The sequence below is a fragment of the Ahaetulla prasina genome, chromosome 1, assembly GCF_028640845.1.
Source record: "Ahaetulla prasina isolate Xishuangbanna chromosome 1, ASM2864084v1, whole genome shotgun sequence".
Taxonomy (NCBI): Eukaryota; Metazoa; Chordata; class Lepidosauria; order Squamata; family Colubridae; genus Ahaetulla; species Ahaetulla prasina.
Genome location: NC_080539.1, coordinates 371,927,754 through 371,947,263, shown reverse-complemented (window position 1 = coordinate 371,947,263; position 19,510 = coordinate 371,927,754). Strand labels below are relative to the sequence as shown.

The 19,510-nt window shown below is 43.5% G+C and overlaps 1 protein-coding gene across 3 annotated transcripts in view; it reads left to right on the top strand.

Annotated features, from left to right (window-relative positions):
- KDM4B (lysine demethylase 4B) overlaps window positions 1-19,510 on the top strand; it is a 299,919-nt gene that overhangs the window by 4,874 nt on the left and 275,535 nt on the right. The gene's annotated exons all lie outside the window — the stretch shown is intronic.

Sequence of the window (19,510 nt, the reverse complement as noted above, 5' to 3'; positions counted from 1 at the left end):
TCATTTGCAACACCCTGTGATCACCTGATCACAATCTGGGCTCTTGGCACAAAGTTGGTCCATCTCTCTCAGCCCTAGGAAAAAGGCAATGGCAAATGATTTCCAAACGTGTTGCCCAGGAAACTCTGTGGAAAGTCATGCGTTGAGACTGACTTGAAGCCTGGCCTTACCCCTCCCCCACACCAATATAGTTGTATTGGTTTTTCATGGAATTTTGGAAGTTTGCATACATTTTACAACTAATCATTGTAACGTCTTGATCGGTCAGTGCTATCTCCCCATCCTGGATGAGCTTGCAAGTATTCTTTCCTTTCTCTCCATGCTTGGAGATGAAGACAGCATCATCCCTGTTGTTAGGAAATGTTCCTGGACTCTGGTGATGATTTTCCCCCTTTTTACTTGTGGGGAGGGAGGAGATCCTGGCTTCCGACATTGCTCTAAAGCAGCTCTCTCCAAACTTGGCAACTTTAAGACTTGTGGACTTCAACTCCCAGAATACTGGCTGGGGAATTCTGGGAGTTGAAGTCCACAAGTCTTAAAAGTTGCTAAGTTTGGAGAGCCCTGCTCTAAAGGTGTCACTTCATTTATCTTGGTGAGCAGGACAAGTGATTGGGCTATGGATATGATAGATGTGACATTTCAGAAGCACTTGGGACTTTTAGCTTCCATTTTGAGAACTGGGACCAGTTGTTCTAGTAGTTACAGTAATTTCAGTAGCTTTATTGACCCCATTTGTCCAATACCTTTAACTACAGTAGTCAATCACTGACCTAATCCTATCTCCTAATTTAGCTGTGTCCAGAGAACATTTTACATACTATGGACCCCCTACTTCTTTTAATCTTGCCCGCTATCTCATGAGCCATTGTCCTAGGAAACTGGGGGAGGGGGGGGAGGTTTTATGTCATCAGTGGCTCCTTTGGTGGGCAGAAAGGAAGCAACAGGCATGGCTTGACCCCTCTGGGCAGCCTCTGTCTTTGAGAGATATGCATCATTTAAATCATGTTGAGGAAAACAGGAACTTCCCCCCCCCGCCCCCATTATTTGTTCCTCCTTCCCAATAGTTCTTTCCCAACATATTTTCTTATCTCTATTAACAATAGAAGGCAATAGATTCTTTAGAATGCAGGGTGGGCATTTATTGGAGCACCTTAGGACCAAGTGGTGTTGATTCTTGGTTAGTGTGTTTAAAGAATGCTTGGATGTATATACTGTACAGTTATACCAGTATATGTATGTTATAGGCATATTTACAAGAAGAGAAGATGACTGGACCTTAAGTCAGAAATACTGTGACTGCTTACCACTGGTGGATGTTTTGCGATATATTTGTTAAGGAAGGTGTAGTTTTTAGTGCTCATGTTACAGGGAGCACTGAAATATTTTGTTGTGAAAGAAATGTGGATGCAGATGGTCCAAATCCCAAAGGTGGTTTTTCAAAGCTTGCTTTAGCTTGGAAGATAGTTTGCTCCTCATCCAAGAAACTTCCTCAGTTCTTCTTCAAAACGGAAGAAACTTCTTGGATGAGGAGCGTAATGTCTTCAAGCAAAACAACGAAAAGTCCAGTTGCCTTTTGAAAAAGCACCTTCGGGACAATCATGTCCCGGATGACTGAGAATCTCCATAGATATGGTCTAAATATAGAGAAAATACTGCATTAAAGTAACAAAACAGATTTTGCTTAAGGAAAATTGCACACAAACGTAGTACCTAGACTTTTGAAGGAGATGCTTTGCTAGCTCTGGCTATTTTAAATTGTCTTCTGTTGGACTCTAGCTTTCTTATCCTGAATTAAAAAATAATGATATTTTGGATGGTGGAGAAAGGAAATTTATGATAGAACTGCTCAGTTTTTCTACTCCTCCAGCAAGAGCCGTTTTAAAAATCTGTTTATTAAACAATGTTGCCTGTCCATAAATATGTGACACAGATGAATAAGTTCCTAATTTACCTCTTTAAAACCACAGTTTTCAGATTACGCAGGAACCCATTTTGCAGAAAGGTTATTTGGTGATGGTAACACACAGGGAAAAAAAAACATTTTCAAGAGCCCAACTAAAAAGCAGAAGTTGATTTCTGAATCTCAAAACAGACTGTGTACATTAACTTCGCTACCTAATGCATGGTTGTGGGCTCATTATAATTTTATCTCAGTAGTCACCATTTTTCTCACTACCTTGGATTCATTTGCTTTCCTCTAAAGCAGTCTTAGTTCTAGCGTTAGTAACTCTGAGAGGTGTGGAGTTCAATTCTCAGAATTTCGGGGAATTTGGGTTGAGTTGAACTCCATGCATCTAAAAGTTCCTAAGGCTGAGAAAACTACTCTAGAACCTTAGTGATTGTGAGAGGCTGTTGTCTTAATTCATCTGGAGGGAACCAGATATAGGTCTGATGTATGCCTTGAAAACAATAGCTGTGGTTAAATTAGATTGTGAAAAAAGGTTTTTAAAATACTGGCAGTTGTTATTATACTGGATGGTTACTAAGGCATCAAGTAAAATTATTAATTAGATACGTGACTATGTGGTTTCCTTTACAGTTTGGTGCTTTTTGGTCATCTGAGATGACCCAAATTGGACTTGGGAGTTAATGCTCTGAGTAGCTACGCTCCTTTAACACATTAACTCATTGGGAGTTAATGCTGTGAGTAGCTTTAAAGTTCTTAAGATTTTAAAGAGAGACTGACCTTTGAATCTCAAAGGGGTTTAAGGATTGTACCATGGAAACTATCAATAAATAGCATTTTTCTCCTAGTCATCTTGCAATCTTGCCTGATAAGGGGAGAGTAGAAAACACCACTGATGCTTATGCACCGAGCAATGTAAGGTAGGGACTTTGTTGAGCGCAAGAGGATCTACAATTCTACATGTTGTATATATACATATGTTTGCTTTTCTTTGACCAACATTTCCACATGTGGTGTGTGCTTGAGAGGTTTTCCTTTTTTTTCAGTCAGTGTAGTTTGTCTATAATTTCTGTAGCTATATTTATTCATTCATTTATTTATTTATTTTGTCACAACAATATATATAAGCATCACACAAAAAGATTATACAGTATATAAACATATGTGAGGGAATATTAGGAGGTATAAGCATATATATATATATATATATATATATATATATATATATATATATATATATATATATATATATATATATATATATATATATATATATGTATGTAGGTCTTTGGTTATTCAGGTTTTCTCCCGCGTAAAATTGGAAGTGTCTTGGCGACGTTTCGCCGAAGTCTCATTCGTCATCTTCAGGCTTCAGCTTCATGCTTCTGGGAGCAATGTGTGACTGCAGCTGTTTCTTCCTTTTTAACTGCTAGTGGGGGTTTGAACTGATTGGGTGGGAGCTTGGCTGTGCTCTGATTGGTGAAATACAGTTCACCATGGAAACAGAAGCTAACAACCAACTTCCCTTCCTAGTCTACAGGAAACCCAATGGCTCCCTAGGACACACCATCTACCAGAAGAAAATATACACAAACCGCTATCTGCACGCACTCCACACCACCACCCAGCACAGATCAACTCCGTAGCCAAGACACTCATCTCCAGAGCAAAACGCTTAGCTGACGAACAACACCTGAAAACCGAACTACACACTCTCACTAACGTACTAACATCCAATGGATTCCAGAGAAATAAGATTACCAAACTAATCCAAAAACAACCTCCCACTAAAATCCAAGACAGAGAACAAGAAAACGGCACAGCCCTCCTCCCATATATAAAAGGCACCACAGACAGAATTAGCAAGATCCTCCACAAACACAACATCAAGACAGCATTCTGCACAAACCAAAAAATATCCACCATCCTAAGAAACCCCAAAGACAAAATTGAGTTAGAAAATCAAGCAGTATACGAAATCCCATGCACCGCTTGCCCCACCACATACATTGGACAAACCAAGAGAAGAATAAGTGCACGCATTGAAGAACACAAGAACTCAGTCAAAAAAGAGGAACCAACTTCTTCCCTGGTCCAACACCTTAAAGCCACAGGACACAATATTGACTTTAAAAAGACCAGAACTATTGCCAAAACTGAACACTTTAACAACAGAATAATCAGAGAAGCCATCGAGATAGAAAAACGCCCACACAGCATGAACAAACAAGATGATACCTCCCGCCTACCAGCCATTTGGAAACCCGCCCTTATTGACAAACGAGTCCCTAACACGAGGAATGACACCAGACACACACTCACGAGGTCCACACAGGATGTCACCACCACACATCCACCCAGAAAGCAGACCCAAACCCACACTGATCATGAAGCACGACCAAGGACCAGAAGCCAGACCGCAGCTGCAACATTAGCCATTTCAAACCCCTCCAATCCATACATACAGCAGACTGACACCCACTATGAAGATGTAGCACGACCACGACCACGAAGCCAAACAACAGCAATGCAGCTCACCAGCTCAAATCCCCCTGCAACTCAGACTAATTTGAGCACAACCAAGCCCCCACCCAAACAGGACACACCCCAGCCAGAGCACAAAACCCCCCCCCATCCAATCAGAGCACAGCCAAGCTCCCACCCAATCAGTTCAAACCCCCACTAGCGGTTAAAAAGGAAGAAACAGCTGTAGTCACACATTGCTCCCAGAAGCACGAAGCTGAAGCCTGAAGATGACGAATGAGACTTCGTCGAAACGTCGCCAAGACACTTCCAATTTTACGCGGGAGAAAACCCGAATAACCAAAGACCTACATACAAACACCCGCGAAAACCTCAGAAAACATATGTATATGAAAACCTCAGAAAACATATATATATGAAAAACAATAGGACAGGAATGGTAGGCACGTTTGTGCGCTTATGCACGCCCCTTATGGTCGTCTTAGGAATGGGGTGAGGTCAATAGTAGAAAGTTTTTGGTTGAAGATTTTAGGATTATGGGAAGAGACCACAGAGTCAGGTAAAGTGTTCCAAGCACTGATGATTCTGTTACAGAAGTCATATTTTCTGCAATCTAGATTAAAGCGGTTGACATTAAGTTTAAATCTATTGGTTGCTCTTGTATTATTGCAATTAAAGCTGAAGTAGTCTTTGACAGGAAGGACATTACAATAGATGATTCTATGAGTTAAACTTAGGTCTTGTCAAAGGCGACGGAGTTCTAAGTTTTCTAAGCCTAGGATTTCAAGTCCGGTGGGATAAGGTATTTTGTTGTTTTCAGAGGAGTGAAGCATGCTTTTATTGGATTAACATAGTGGTTACTCTATCAGATTGTTGTAGCATAGTGTGATATTTCTAAAATTTACAGCAAGGAAGTAAAAAAGCATGTTTGAGAGTCATCATTAGTTAAGATCTTCTCTTGTACATCAGTATAAATGTGCATTTTCTAGATATTTTTTTCTAGCTAGATTTCTAACACTGAATATTTAAAACGAAGAATAAGCTTGGAAGATATGAATGTAGGAATCGGGATATATGGTGATTTTTACACAACGTCATAAAAATTAAAATATGCTCCTGGGAGCCCCAAATATTTCTGATCTGTAGAAAATCTTTATTAAAAAAAAGATACTCTGAAGCGTTCCTAAGGAAGAAAAAACTCTGGAACCACTTTGCAGTTCTACATTAAATGTAAACTGGTGCAGTACTATATATTATTTCCAGCATCATATTTGCATAGCTTTTACGATGAAGGATCGATATTTTGTAAATATTTGCTTATTCAGCAGTATGTTGTTTTTAAAAACTATATTTCTTAAATTAACACATACTTACAAAGTTTGTTATAATTGTTGTTGTTAGTTGTGAAGTCATGTCCGACCCATTGCAACCCCATGGACACAAAGTTCCTCCAGGCCTTCCTATCCTCTACCATCCTCTGGAGTCCATTTCAGCTCCCGCCGACTGCTTCAGTGACTCCATCCAGCCACCTCCTTCTCTGCCGTCCCCTTCTTCTTTTGCCCTCCATTGTTCCTAGCATTAGGCTCTTCTCTAGTGAGTCCTTCCTTCTCATTAGGTGGCCAAAATAATGTGATAATTTAAAACCAGAAAAAAAAACACCAAAATTTTACATTAAATGTTGTACATTAGTATCAAAATTACAGCAGTTTGGTATAAAAACAGGAAGGAAGAATTTAAATTTGCATGGTGTCTTTAGTGATAAAAACTGTTTTATAGTAACTTTCTCAGGCTTAAAAGTAATCTTTCATTTTTGGGGAGAAAATTGTACAAACCTTGCTTTTGAAAATAATGGGTCTCCTATGATGAATGCAGTTATGATTACTTCTGAAGAAGGCAGTTCATCCCTTACCACAAGTAGCTAGGCAAAATTGCCTGTATATAACTCCTTTAATATAGTTTCATAAACTTTGGCTCGAGAGATAACTAGTGCTAACTTTCCTTCCCCCAGTGGGTTCTTATTTATGCAGTTTATTCCTTTTATTCTGTTGCTTTGTCTACAGTACACCAAATGCTCCAAACGGGGATATATGAGATAATAAAACTTGATGCCTTTCTGATTTGTTGGTATGCAACTTCTATCATTTTGTAATTAGACGGGCATTGCTAGCTGGAGATGATGGAATCTGTACCTGCAAAGCTGATATGTATCTTCTCAAAAACTCATGCTTTGCCATTGGACAAATTAAAGATACAATCTATACAGTAGGATCCCCATTGCCTATATAGTGAGCTGGTTAATTATTAATATGCAGGCTAGCTGGAACTGACTTTCCATTATGGAGGCCGTGCTGGGCCCTTGTTACATGTTTCAATACTTGTATGACCTTAACTAATTAGGATTGATGATTGAACCTTCTGAATTTAATTACATATGGTAGCCCAAATGTTTATCCATCAAAAATTATTTGACTGTTGTCAGTCTAAAACAGTCTTTACTTTTTTCCTGATTTGAGATGAATAAAGTAAGGAAAGCTTGCCATTGCTGGATATTCCTTTTGTCTATATTTTTATTTGCGGCTGTTTTTTAATTGTTCAGTAAAAAGTTGCAGCAGCTGTGCAATTAATGATGTTTTTCTGGAAGGTTGCTCAGCTGTGATGCTGTATACTGGATGATGGCATTTATTTAGTAGGTCACAATTAGACTCAAAGTATATCACTCCTTTCAGACAGCGAAGCTTACATGGAACGCTTCCATTTCAGCCCAATTTTTAACGCTGTGAATGTGTGAAGCAAGGTACTGTGGTAGCAAGTAGATTCACACCTTATGTGGAGTAATAGTGTGTTTTGTTTTGGCTTTGGCTTACAGATACTGAATAACAATTATTAAAGTTTTACACATGTGCCCCACCTCCCCTTAAAGCCCCTGGAACAATTTAACGCCTTCCTGGGATCTGTGGCCTGTTGTTTAGGGCAACTTGCAGATGTTTGTAATTCAACTCTCTTGGAATGCTCAGCGCTGGTCTTGCTGGCTGGGGAATTCTCAAGTTGTAGTCCATACATCTGGACGTTGGAAAATGCTGAAGATGTCAGATAATTGGCTTTACAGACTATGTCATTTTATTAAAAAAAAAGCTGGCTTCGTAGAACATGCTTAGACAAGGCACCATAAAAATACAATACTGTATGATTTAGTACCCCCCCCCCAACAACATAAAAATACCATAATGTTTGCTTATATAGCAGTAATCACCATGGCTGTTTATGAACTGTAACTCAATGCCTCATATATATCTTCTAAGCTTCCTTGCTAATCCTGAAAACTCTAGTAGTAGGGCTGAGCCTGCTCAGTGTTTGGATTGGAGACCATCAGAAACTCCCAAGCCCTTGGGCTATAATATCGGAGAGCAGTGGTGGGATTGTGTAGGTGGGTCTGGCTGGAGAGAGGTTTACTTTTCGTTTATCCTTAGTTTGGTCTGGTGCATAACTTTTAATTGATTTAAAAATAGCAGTCATATTAATAAACACATTAAGCTGACAAAAAGTATCGTTTGTGAACTGCCTGAGCCATTTGAGCTTTGGGGTTGCTGTTTTGCAGCAGGAAATCCAAAGATTCAGGTGATTTTCCCCAACGAAACATTTAAGCAACTGTATTTAAGCAAATGAAATGTAGTTTTTATCATCTTTAAGCTTTATAATTATTTTAATTAGGAAAATGGTTCTGTTAGCATGCAATTATTTTATTTTATTTATTTATTTTATTTTATTAGATTTTTATACCGCCCTTCTCCCGAAGGACTCAGGGCAGTGTACAGCCAGATAATAAAAACCCACAATATACACATTAAAACAGAAACTTAAAACCAAACATATTACAAAGATGGCCGAAATTTAAAAAATTTAAAACCCTATAATTCATAAATAACCCCAATTAAAATTTAATAAAACTTTTAAGCCAGTCCTGCTTGAATAAATAAATGCATTTTCAGCTCACGGCGAAAAGTCCGAAGATCAGGCACTTGGCGTAAACCAGGGGGAAGTTCGTTCCAAAGCGTAGGAGCTCCAACAGAGAAGGCCCTTCCCCTGGAGGCCGCCAGCCGACATTGTTTGGCAGATGGCACCCTGAGAAGACCCTCTCCGTGTGAGCGTACGGGTCGGTGGGAGGCATAAGGCGGTGGCATAGGGCGGTGGGAGGCAGATATGGCGGAGGCAGGGGGCCGTATCGTTCTTCGGGAGCACGTGTTCGATGTTTAAAAGCGATCACGTGCTCCGGCCCCTTAGTCCTTACTCGTTCCCCGGATAGTCAGGACCCTCAGAGCTTGGGTCTGCGGCTGATGCTTTGCAATGCCCGGTCCGTGGTCAATAAGGCTCCCCTGATTTGTGATCTTATTCAGAGGGAGTCTGCGGACTTTATGGGCATTACGGAGACCTGGTTGGGCACAGAGGGGGGCGTACCCCTGGTTGAACTGTGCCCTCCGGGTTTCCATGCATTCCATCAGCCGAGGGCCCAAGGTAGGGGTGGCGGGGTGGCGGTTGTGATTAAAGAGAGTCTGGAGCCGAGGGAGTCTACTGTACCTCAGATAGCTGGTTGTGAATCCCTCCTTGTGAAGTGGGGCCATCGGAATCAGATGGGGCTGTTTATCACGTACCTGGCTCCTTGCTACGTGACTACAGCCCTACCTGAGCTACTAGAGGTGCTCGCTGGCTTGGCGGTTGAGATTCCCAGACTTCTGGTCTTGGGGGATTTCAACTTGCCATCGGCTGGCTTGTCGTCAACGGTGGTTCAGGAGTTCCAGGCCTCCATGATGGCCTTGGACCTGATTCAAGTAACTGATGGCCCTACACACATTGGAGGAGGCGCACTAGACCTGATTTTTATCTCTGGTCAGTGGGTTAATGATCTGGATTTAGGAGATATAGTGATGGAACCGGTGTCATGGTCAGATCATTTTCTTCTTTGCCTAGACGTTCGGACCGCCGCTCACCACCGCAGGGAGACGGAGTCAATGCGTTGGTTCCGTCCCAGGTGCCTGATGGACCCGGAGAGGTTCCTGACGGAGCTTGGGCCGTTTCCTGAGGATCTTGCCCACGGCACGCTTGAAGATCTGGTTGCGGCCTGGGAACAGGCCGCGGCTGGGGCTTTGGACCGTGTCGTGCCTTTGCGGCCTCTGACCCGGCGCAGATCTCAATTGGCTCCCTGGTTTTCCGAGGAGCTGAGAGAGATGAAACGCCGGAGAAGACGCCTAGAGAGCACCTGGAGGTCTAGCCGTTCCGAGGCTGATCGGACACTAGTGAGGTCTTTTACTAAGACCTACCTAGTGGCAATGAGGGAGGCGAAACGTTCTTACGTTTCCACCCTCATTGCATTGGCAGATAACCGCCCGGCCGCTTTGTTTCGGGTGATCCGTTCCCTCCATCATCAGGAGGGACGGGATGACCCTTTACAGGGACGAGCTGAGGAGTTTAACGGTTATCTATACGATAAAATCGTTCAGCTTCGGGATAGTTTGGACCAAGATTGCGATGATCCAACCGAGATGACGGAGAAACGTCTTGTTGAGGTTATTTGGGATGAGTTTGATTCTGTGGCTCTCGAGGACGTGGACAGGTTGCTGGGGAGGTTACATGCAACTACATGTTTACTGGACCCGTGCCCTTCCTGGTTAGTGCTGGCTGCTCAGGAAGTGACACGAGGCTGGCTCCAGGGGATTATAAATGCTTCTTTGTTGGAAGGGGTTTTCCCCGCCGCCTTGAAAGAGGCGGTGGTGAGACCCCTCCTTAAGAAGCCTTCTCTGGACCCAGCTATTTTGGGGAATTACCGGCCAGTCTCCAACCTTCGCTTTGTGGCGAAGGTTGTAGAGAGTGTGGTTGCATGGCAGCTTCCCCGGCACCTGGATGAAGCTGTCTATCTAGACCCGTTCCAGTCCGGCTTCCGACCCGGTTATAGCACGGAGACGGCTTTGGTTGCGTTGGTGGATGACCTCTGGAGGGCCAGGGATAGGGGTTGCTCCTCTGCCTTGGTCCTATTAGATCTCTCAGCGGCTTTTGATACCATCGGCCATGGTATCCTGCTGCGCCAGTTGGAGGGATTGGGAGTGGGAGGCACCGTTTATCGGTGGTTCTCCTCTTATCTCTCTGACCGGTCGCAGACGGTGTTGACGGGGGGCAGAGGTCGTCCGCTAGGCGCCTCACTTGTGGGGTGCCTCAGGGATCGATTCTCTCGCCTCTCCTGTTCAACATCTATATGAAGCCGCTGGGCGAGGTCATCAGTGGTTTCGGGGTGAGTTATCATCTGTATGCTGACGACACTCAGCTGTACTTTTCCACCCCGGACCACCCCAACGAAGCGGTCGAAGTGCTGTCCCGGTACCTGGAAGCCGTACGGGTCTGGATGGGGAGAAACAGACTCAAGCTCAATCCCTCCAAGACGGAGTGGCTGTGGATGCCGGCACCCCGGTACAGTCAGCTGCACCCGCAGCTGACTGTTGAAGCAGTTAGTGGCCCCAAAGGAGGTGGTTCGCAACTTGGGCGTCCTCCTGGATAGACGGCTGTCCTTTGGTGAACATCTGGCGGCCGTCTCCAGGGGGGCCTTTTACCAAGTTCGCTTGGTCCGCCAGGTGCGTCCCTTCCTTGCCCGGGATGCCTTTTGCACAGTCACTCACGCCTGGTCACGTCTCGGTTGGATTATTGCAATGCTCTCTACATGGGGCTGCCCTTGAGGTGCACCCGGAGGCTACAGTTAGTCCAGAATGCGGCTGCGCGAGTAGTAACGGGAGCCGCTCGTGGCTCCCATGTAACATCACTGCTGCGTAGTCTGCACTGGCTTCCTGTGGTCTTTCGGGTGCGCTTCAAGATTTTGGTTACCACCTTTAAAGCGCTCCATGGCTTAGGACCCGGGTACTTACGAGACCGCCTGCTGTTACCTTATGCCTCCCACCGACCCGTACGCTCTCACAGAGAAGGTCTCCTCAGGGTGCCGTCCGCCAAACAGTGTCGGCTGGCGGCCCCCAGGAGTAGGGCCTTCTCTGTTGGAGCATCGACGCTCTGGAATGAACTTCCCCCTGGCCTACGCCAAGTGCCTGATCTTCGGACCTTTCGCCGTGAGCTAAAAACACACTTATTTATTCAAGCTGGACTGGCATAATGGTTTTTTAATATTTTAAATTGGGTTTTTATTGTTGGGTGGTTTTAAATTTTTAAATTTTAAATTTAAATTTTAAATATTGGCCTTTTTGTAATATGCTTTATTTTAAATTTTGATTTTAATTGTATATATATTGTGTTTTATTTTGGCTGTACACCGCCCTGAGTCCTTTGGGAGAAGGGTGGTATAAAAATTTAATAAATAAATAAATAAATAAATAAATAAGGTAACAGCAGGCGGTCCCGTAAGTACCCGGGCCCTAAGCCATGGAGCGCTTTAAAGGTGGTCACCAAGATCTTAAAGCGCACCCGAAAGACCACAGGAAGCCAGTGCAGACTGCGCAGGAGTGGTGTTACATGGGAGCAACGAGTGGCTCCCACTATTACCCGTGCAGCTGCATTCTGGACTAGCTGCAGCCTCCGGGTGCACTTCAAGGGCAGCCCCATGTAGAGAGCATTGCAATAATCCAAACGAGAAATGACAAGAGTGTGAGTGACCGTGCATAAGGCATCCCGGTCAAGGAAGGGGCGCAACTGGCGAACCAAGCGTACTTGGTGAAAGGCCCTCCTGGAGGTGGCCGCCAAATGATCATCAAACGACAGCCGTCTATCCAGGAGGACACCCAAGTTGCGTACCCCCTCCATTGGGGCCAATAACTCGCCCCCAACAATCAGCCGCGGTTGCAGCTGACTGTACCGGGGTGCCGGCATCCACAGCCACTCCGTCTTGGAGGGATTGAGCTTGAGTCTGTTTTTCCCCATCCAGACCCATACAGCTTCCAGACACTGGGACAGCACTTCGACAGCTTCATTGGGGTGGTCCGGGGTGGAAAAGTACAGCTGCGTGTCATCAGCGTACAGATGGTAACTCACCCCGAAACCACTGATGACCTCACCCAGCGGCTTCATATAGATGTTGAACAGGAGAGGCGAGAGAATCGACCCCTGAGGCACCCCACAAGTAAGGCGCCTCGCGGTCGATCTCTGCCCCCCTGTCAACACCGTCTGCGACCGGTCAGAGAGATAGGAGGAGAACCACCGATAAACGGTGCCTCCCACTCCCATACTCTCCAACCGGTGCAGCAAGATACCATGGTCGATGGTATCAAAAGCCGCTGAGAGATCTAATAGGACCAGGGCAGAGGAGCAACCCCTATCCCTGGGCCTCCAGAGGTCATCCACCAACGCGACCAAAACTGTCTCCGTACTATGACTGGGCCGGAAGCCGGACTGGAACGGGTCTAGATAGACAGCTTCATCCAGGCAATGCAGTGTTATCTTTCAAAAATGTCAATGATTATTTGTATTTTTAGCAGTTTCTTACATTTTATTCAGCCTTTTGTTAAAACTAGGGAATAATGCCTATTGGGTCTTTGGAATGTCCTTCTGAATATACATAGAATAGAATAGAATAGAATAGAATGGTATGGTATGGTATGGTATGGTATGGTATGGTATGGTATAGAATAGAATAGAATAGAATAGAATAGAATAGAATAGAATAGAATAGAATAGAATAGAATAGCAGAATAAAGTAGAGTAGAATAGAATAGAATAGAAATTATTGGCCAAGTGTGATTGGACAAACAAGGAATTTGTCTTGGTGCATACGCTCTCAGTGTACATAAAAGAAAAGATACCTTCATCAAGGTACAACACTTACAACACTTAATGATGGTCATAGGGTACAAATTTAACCCTTAATGATACAACAGAATGATAATCCTAGGGTACAAATAAGCAATCAGGAAACAATCAATATCAATATAAATCATAAGGATTGCCAGCAACAAAGTTACAGTCATACAGTCATAAGTGGGAAGAGATTGGTGATGAAAATGATGAGAAGATTAATAGTAGTGCAGATTTAGTAAATAGTTTGACAGTGTTGAGGGAATTATTTGTTCCCTCATGTTCCTTGGATTAAAGCCAGGCCAGTTGTTTAACAACTGTTTGGAGTTGTGATGGCCTTGGGGGAAGAAAAACTTTCTGGCCATTGTAAAATGTGTCCTCCCTCCCTGCATGACATCACATGACTGCATTTTATGCGCTTCGCAACCAGTATAACTGGTTGAAGCGTCCTACAGTCATGTGGTTGTGATTTGTGACCTTTTTTTGCTTCGTTGTGTCTTTTTATCATAGCTGCTTTAGGATTAGGGGTCAACGTGTATTTTTTAAAAGGAAGTACAAATTTTCTTTATTTCCAGTCTAGAATTCCTTATATAATCTGATTATTGATTGATGGACTAATTTATGTTTTAAATACTTTTGGGAAACAAAAATATTAAATGAAATACTTGTCAGCTTCCTAGGTTAATCTTGGAAAAGTTAGGTAGAGCAAAACCTGATCATATTGTCCATAGTGTGAATGAATCAATTGGAATTACGCATGAAAAGAGAAAAACCAGAGACCTTGGAGGTCTTCTAGTCCAACCCCCTGCTCAGGCAGGAAATCGATTTGGAGCTGGGCGTGGAACTGCAATAACATTGGTTGCATTGGTGGAGGACCTTTGCAGGATCTGGGCAAAGTGAGTGCAACTTTTCTGGGTCTCAGTCGACAGGTGTTTTGGATCATGTGTGAAGTTTGGGATTAGGGGCCCAATTTTGCAGGGAAGGCAGTTCCACTTGGTCATAGGAAGTAGAGGTTGTCTAGTGGCAACTTAGTCTAGTTCCCTTCCCCCTTTCTCTAATATCTATATGTGCTTATCTGGTGTATGGTATCAATCAGCAGATGATTATATTTTACATTTGAGCTGATTCCTTAGTCTGTTGAAGGTCTTGCACCAGTATCTGACGATCAGAGCGGAGCAATTTAAAAATCCAACAGGATTGTTTGTTCATTAAGATTCTTCTTTGTTCCTTCAGTCAGATCTTCTACAAACCTTTGAGAATGCCAGTAGGAGAAAAATTGTTCATCTAGATTTTGTGTCTAATTATTTTTATTAATTTTTTAATAAAAATAATTTTATTAATCTAAATTTTGCGTCTAATTATTATTGCTTCCCCACAACTTTTAACACTATAAGACAGTGTTGGCGAACCTTTTTGGCACTGAGTGTCGAAATGGAAATACCCATGTATGTGCTGGAAACTGGAAGAGCAGCCACATGCACACGCCGGGAAGATGGTCTTCCAGTTTCTGGTGCACATCACATACGAAGACCTGGCCAGTCTGGAAGAACAGCCGCCTGGCGCACATGAAGATCTTCTAGTTTCCGGCGCACGCATGCACACGGTCTATCTCATTTTCATGTGCGCATGCATGCCAGAAAACAGAAGACCAGGTGGTGTTCCGGAAACCAGAAAATCATCTTCCTGGCGCATGCATACACACCGGGTGACTGACCTTCTGGTTTCTGGCTCTCCCGCGCACGTGAAGACCAGTTGGCCAGCACGCTGGAACCCGGAAGAGCAACGGGCAACGACTCTCCTGCCCTGAGAGATGGCTCTGCGTGCCACAGACTCGCCATCACGGCTGTTAACTATGTATTATATTGGAGTAGCCATCCACCATCATCATCTGTTCAGCAAGAGGAGTTCTACTGTGTTGATACGTTAAATTATTAAATGCACATCTCTTTAATTCAGTGCTTCTCAATTATTTTCTGTCATGCCCCCCTAGGAAGAAGAAAACATTTTTCGCGCCCCCCCGCGCGACTTTCTTTCAGGCGTTTTTCTCCTTGAAAGGGAGGAGCATGCGCAGTCACATGTACTGGCAGTCCCACACTAAAGATGGCTCCGACAGGCTCGTGTCACAAGGGTTTTGGACAGCCAATCAGATGCTCCCGTTGTTCTCTGATTGGATACAGAGACATAAACACGGGGCTTAGCTTGTTTGCCGAGGTCAAACGCGCCCCCCTTTACGGAGCCTCGGGCCCCCCCTGGGGGGCGCGCCCCACTATTTGAGAAACGCTGCTTTAATTTCATGTCATGATATCATTGGTCAAATATTCAGAGCAAAGTGTTGATTTTGGGAGGTCAAACCATAGGTCGCTGAATTGGTGCCTGAGTCCAACCGTCTTCTCATTTGTGTTTGTATCTACCTGAAACTGGTAGGTGAAGTCATCTTGTAGCATGGGGTGAATTCTATTACTAAATGATGCAGCCATAGAGAGCAGCAATATAACATGACCACATTGCTTAACAATGGCAAGTAGCCCCTGGTGCCATCGTTAAATGAGGTTTGTAGGTTGTGAAGCGAGGACTTTCTCACAACTTCCTGCCGGCTTCAAACAACCAATCGGTGGTGAAGCTGTCAGGAAGTTGCAAGTTCCAGATGGCAGGCTGGTGGAAGAAGGTGTGTAAGGGTAGGCAGATAGCTGCCATGAATGCAGTGGGTCTTGGAGGTGGCGGCTACCAGGTGGGAGAGATTTACCTGTGTTATCTACCACCTGCCAGTTTCCCCATTCATGTTGTGAGAAGTTGGCAGGAAAAGCTGCAAATGGTGATACTATGAACATAGACTGCTGCAACTATCATAAATGTGAGCCAGTTGCTAAATGCCTGGATCATGATAACCTGAATGCTGGATGGTAGTTGTTGGGATAGCTGGAACTTTGAGGATTACTTGTAAATACCACTCATTTAGCATGATTGGAACTTTGAACAGTTGCTGAATGAGTGGTTGTTAGACGAGGACTACTTGTATTTTCTTAAAATCTTCGCTTTGTAGAAGGGGGGATGAAAGGGAAGACTGCCTACAGAAATCATTTTTTTTAAATATTGCAGAATGGAGAGATTGGAGAGGAAGGGACTTCAAGAGAGTAAGCTATTTGCTTGGTGCCCCTGCAGCTCTCAACTCAGGGCTGCTAGCGCTACCACACAACTTTCAGTGTGTACACGAATGTAAGCAAGCACTATAGCAGTGTTTCTCAACAGTGGCATCTTTAAGATATGTGGACCTCAACTCATTTTTCGAACTGACCATCGGAGCATTAGTATTTCCTATATTAGGATTAACAGGTTCTGATGCTAAGGAGTTCTACTCCCCCTCCCCATCTGAAAAGAAATCTGTTCCAAATGCAAAACACAAGCAGAGGAGAGGAGTTTCAGTTGCCGTTGTACTTTCACAGTAGCAACAAGGGGATAGGATAGGGGAGGCTTCTGTGGGGCGAGGCTGAGGGAAAGAAGGGGAGAGGGGAGGCCTATCCGTAACTGCTCATTAATTTTCAAGCTGTAAGTGTCAATTTATCAAGCCCCATCACATAGTTTCATAGTGAAGCACAGTATCCAGCTACCTTATTTTTTGGATTATAAGACGCACTTTTTTCCCTCCTAAAAGAGGCTGAAAATTTGGGTGCGTCTTATACTCCAAATGTAGCTTTTTTGAAGCTTTTTTTTTCAGCCCTAATGAGGCACTAACTAACGAGTGAAGCTATCTGCTTTGCCTGCTCACTCTGACTCTCGGCTGTGAAGGTTTTTTTCACACCTAACCAGGCGCTAGCAAATGAAGCAATCTCCGTGGTTTGCCTGCTTTTCTCATTGCTTCTCTCTCCAAAGATCAGTTGTGCTTTAGAAGCTGTTTTTTATCCCCAAGCAGGGGATGTGCTTTACTTCAGCAAACTAATGTGCTGAAGCCGACCAGACTAAGGACGCTAGCCAGATGAATAACAGGTAGGCAGGTTTTTTCCCCCACGTTTTCCTCCCCAAAAACTAAGCTGTGTCTTATACTCCAGTGCGTCTTATACTCGGAAAAATACAGTAGCTTGAAATACTTAAAAACTTGAAATGCCTTCTTTCCAGTTAGAAATTGCTTTTTCAGGTTCATGATTTTGACAAAACTGGCGGTTATCAGTGTGGAACAATTTGTGTTTTTGAATGAAAAACAGTTATTTTAATTCTAGGATGAGATGCTTTGAATCAGATGAGGTAATTTTGATAATGGAAATATTTCCAGGATTGTTCGAATAAAGTGTTTCAAACTAGAAATGAGATCTTTTGAGTCAAAGGCTTCAGATTTGAAACATTGAATGCACTGGAAGTTTCCATGCCATAATCACTTAAAATACTGATATTCATTACTTTATTTAGAAACCAGCAAGTACTGCTATCCTTTCATCCAAAGGTACAGAAGGAACATGAACTGCTAGTGTCTTGTCTTGACTTTGGCATTTTCTAACTTTTGCTCAGCCTTTCTCTTCAAAGGATTGTGACAAATGCAACACTGAAAAGCATAGGGTGCAGGGGGGATGGAGACAATCGCTTTGCAGAAATTTGCTGCTCTCTTATTTTTTTCCCAGTCTTTTACCCCGTTTCCTTCAAAATAAGACCTCCCCTGATAATAAGCCCAATTGGGCTTTTGAGTGCATGGCAATAAGGCCAAGCGCTTATTTCAGGGTTCAAAAAATATAAGACAGGTCTTATTTTTGGGGAAACACAGTATAAATTTTTGCTTCTAAGAACATCAATACAGTTTTGATGCTGTGGCCTAATGTACATTCATTTCGGTTAAAATCCTTCAAATAGCATAGTTTTTTTTTAAATTAATATGTTAGTTCTAATTGTATTTTCTTTTCTAGTATTTCAAAGCAAAAGCCCTTTTTACATTTTTAACATAAATTGTACTTTTAGTTTAGTACTGTGCATACTAAATTAGCCATGCAGATGCTAAGAAATTTTATTTATTAATCAAATGTATACACCGCTCATTTCACAGTCTAAGACAGTGTTGGCAAATCTTTTCGGCACCAAGCACCGAAAGGGAAGCACATGTGCGTGTGCCAGAAATGAAGAGCAGCTGCATGCACATGCCGGGAAGATGGACTTCCAGTTTCTGGCGCACGCATGCACGTTGGCCACCTAGTCTTCCAGTTTCTGGTGCACATGTGCACGCGAAGACCAGCTGGCCAGTGTGCATACGCGTGCCAGAACCTGGAAGAGCAGCCACCTGGTGCCCATGCACATGCTAGGAAGATGATCTTCCAGTTTCTTGCGTGTGCATGCGCACCGGCTAGCTGGTCTTCATGCGCACATGCGCGCCAGAAATTGGAAGACCTGGTAGCATGCCGGAAACCAGAAGATTATCTTCCCAGCACACGCATACTCACGGGGTAGCTGCTCTTCCAGTTTCTGGCCCTCCTCGCATGTGAAAAGAGTTGGCCAGTGCACCAGAATCCAGAAGAGCAATGCCCAATGGCTCACATGCCTGGAGAGATGGCTGTGCATGCCACTTCCGGCACGCGTGCCATAGGTTCACCAACATGGGTCTAAGTGCTGCTGGCTGGTTTACAAATAAAAGTAAATAGCAGTAGCACTTAAGACTTACCATATTTTTTGGAGTATAAGACACACCTCCTCCTCCCAAAAAAGAGGGTGAAATATACTCCGAGTGTAGTATATGATATATATATATATATGTTTTCTGAGGTTTTCACGGGTGTTTGTATGTAGGTCTTTGGTTGTTCGGGTTTTCTCCCGTGTAAAATTGGAAGTGTCTTGGCGACGTTTCGACGAAGTCTCATTCGTCATCTTCAGGCTTCAGCTTCGTGCTTCTGGGAGCAATGTGTGATCGCAGCTGTTTCTTCCTTTTAACTGCTAGTGGGGGTTCAAACGTCACCAAGACACTTCCAATTTTACACGGGAAAACCCGAACAACCAAAGACCTATATATATATACTGAACACACCCAGAACATGAACACAGAGCACACACAACACACAGACATACCTTCAATTTAACATATCCATGTTAGCAGTGCTCTGTATGTGTATATAGACAGATCCTTTCCGCTGCTCCTTTTTTGAACTGCTATATCTACAAAAAACCTGTCCTCACAGATGGTCTGTGCTCACTCACTCACTGCAACATGCCCCCCCCCAAATTATGTAGAATTGGTGGTAGTTGCCTCTTCTAAATGAAGGTGATAACAGCAGTTTTTCCAGTTTTTTTTTATTTTTTTTAAAACCCGATTAGCTTTGGGTTCTGTCTGCTCCCTGGCGCGTGATATGTCTTTTTCTAAACAGAAAATGAAAACATCAGCAG